General features: G+C 48.7%; 1 pseudogene; it reads left to right on the top strand.

Annotated features, from left to right (window-relative positions):
- Nucleotides 1-523: 523 nt before the first annotated feature.
- LOC105548109 lies at nt 524-1,401 on the top strand (annotated as a pseudogene).
- The last annotated feature ends 1,004 nt before the right edge of the window (nt 1,402-2,405 follow it).

Genomic DNA, 2,405 nt, shown 5'->3' with positions numbered 1-2,405 from the left:
GATTTATCATGGATAGCTTAGAGTAGTTAAAAGGTTTGGCTCTGGTCCTCTGTAAGCCCTCTAATATACACATCTGAAAGTATTTTCTTTTCCACTCATCTATGGGATCACTAGCATTCCAATTAGAGGTTTCAAGGGGCACTGCCTCTCTTCCTACTGAGAATGGGGATTTTGACTCTTTCTCACTCTCTTTCCCCTTTTGACTGGCTTTCTTTTTTGAATGACTAGAGGAAATATGCTATTCATCTCCAAATTTCTCTGCTACCTGTAGGGCTGCCTGTTTCTCAGAAGCGGTGTAGGGTTTAAGAGTAACATAACATCCTTCCAGGAGAGTTTAAATAGTTGGGTTAAATAGTTGGAAGATCTCTATATATGTGTGAAGTTGGGGCTTGCCCAAAGCAAACTTCAGGATCTGAGGTTACACCGGGTTACATCCAGGCTACGCTCAAGGCGAGTGCAGGCTTGAAGATGGGTTGTTGCCCATCTAGAAAAGAGGGGAGAGACTTCTCCAAGAAAACACCAAATGGCAGATGATGCCGGCACAAGAGGGGTGGAGGCCAGAGGCCCCAGGGGCCCTGGGATGGGGAATCATGGTGGCTTCCACAGAGGTTTTGGCAGTGGCATCCGGGGCCAGGGTTGCGGCCATGGACAGGGCCAAGCCCAACACCATGGAGGTTGCGGAGGCAAGGCAGAGTATAAGGAGTGGATGACTGTCACCAAGCTGGGCCACCTAGTCAAGGACATGAAGATCAAGTCCCTGGAGGAGATCTATCTCTTCTCCCTGCCCATCAAGGAATCTGAGATCATTGACTTTTTCCTGGGGGCCACTCTCAAGGACAAGGTTTTGAAAATTAGGCTGGTGCAGAAGAAGACCCATGCCAGCCAGAACACCAGGTTCACGGCATTTGTTGCCACTGGGGACTACAATGGCCACGTCAGTCTCAGTGTTAAGTGCTCCAAGGAGGTGGCCACTGCCATCCATGGGGCTATCATCCTGACCGAGCTCTCCATTGTCCTCGCATGCAGAGGCTACTGGGGGAACAAGATCAGCAAACCCCACACTCTCCCTTGCAAGGTGACAGGCTGCTGTGGCTCTGTGCTGGTGTTCCTCATCCCTGTGCCCAGAGGCACTGGCATTGTCTTGGCCCCTAGAAGCTACTCATGATGACTGGTATCGATGACTGCTACATCTCAGCCAGGGGCTGCACTGCCACCCTGGGCAATTTTGCCAAGGCCACCTTTGATGCCATCTCTAAGACCTACAGCTACCTGACCCCCGACCCCTGGAAGGAGACTATATTCACCAAGTCTCCCTATCAGGAATACACTGACCACTTCGTCAAGACCCACACCAGAGTCTCTGTGCAGAGGACCCAGGCTCCAGCTATGGCTACAACATAGGGTTTCTATACAAGAAAAATAAAGTGAACTGAGCCTGAAAGAAAAAAAAAAGAAAAGAGGAGAGGAGGAGTCCTTTAGTCTTACTCCTCCTTTCAGAGTGACCCATAGTTGAGACAAAGATAGAAAGAATCCCCCACTTCTCTTTCATCCCATCTCCTCAGGATACCAGCAACCATGTAGATACCACCCATGGATGCAAGCATGACCTTCACCCATGGATCTAGAGGAGCTAGTCGGCAAGAGTAGTCACGTTTACCTGTATGAGGCCCTAGCTCTCCACCCTGTTGGTTTCCCAGACCCACATGGCCCATAAGGCTCCCAGGGTACCCCAGGGGCCCAGGAGAGATTGCACAGTAGATGAATTTGGGCGAGATCCTTTAATGGAGGGAGTGTCTTAACTATATCCATACATCCTCTTACTACTGCCCAGGCAAAGTTATGAATTCCTAGAGAATGGGACCAATTGACTTCTAAACATAAGATCCATTTCTCACTTAGATGCCAATGTAGCTGGATGCAGAAAAGATGTCTCAAAAGAATGTAAGAATCGAATGGCTGTCCTCCCTCTGATAGGGATAGCACTGAGGCTAAAATCTATCTTGCCAAGATGGCTTCCTCCCAGCTGCTGAAAGGGGAGATTTTCTGCTTACAAATAGGGCATGGGGTCTGATCACTGAGAGAGGGATGTAAGAGGGAAAGGAATCAGGGAACTAGAGGTTCTGGGCAAAGGGCTGACAAGGCTCCCCATGGAGAAGAATCCCACCCCAGTAGGTGGCACTGGAGTGCTTAAAATGTCAGAAAAAAACTGACTCCAAATTCTTTCCAAGCAGATGTTAGAAAGAAAAGTTTGGGGCTTAACAGGATGTCCCCAGAACATGCCTACTAGCAGGAAAAAATTAACTTGTCCTATAGAGGAGCTGCTTAAATTCACTGGGGAGTGCTGAGCTCTTACATGGGGAAAAAAAAAGGAACAGAGGGTATTCACTTGGGGTGAAATATCCTCA

Source organism: Mandrillus leucophaeus, unplaced genomic scaffold (assembly GCF_000951045.1).
Source record: "Mandrillus leucophaeus isolate KB7577 unplaced genomic scaffold, Mleu.le_1.0 Scaffold40, whole genome shotgun sequence".
NCBI classification, from domain to species: domain Eukaryota; kingdom Metazoa; phylum Chordata; class Mammalia; order Primates; family Cercopithecidae; genus Mandrillus; species Mandrillus leucophaeus.
The sequence above is the reverse complement of the archived record's forward strand: the minus strand, read 5'-3'. Positions and strand labels throughout refer to the sequence as shown.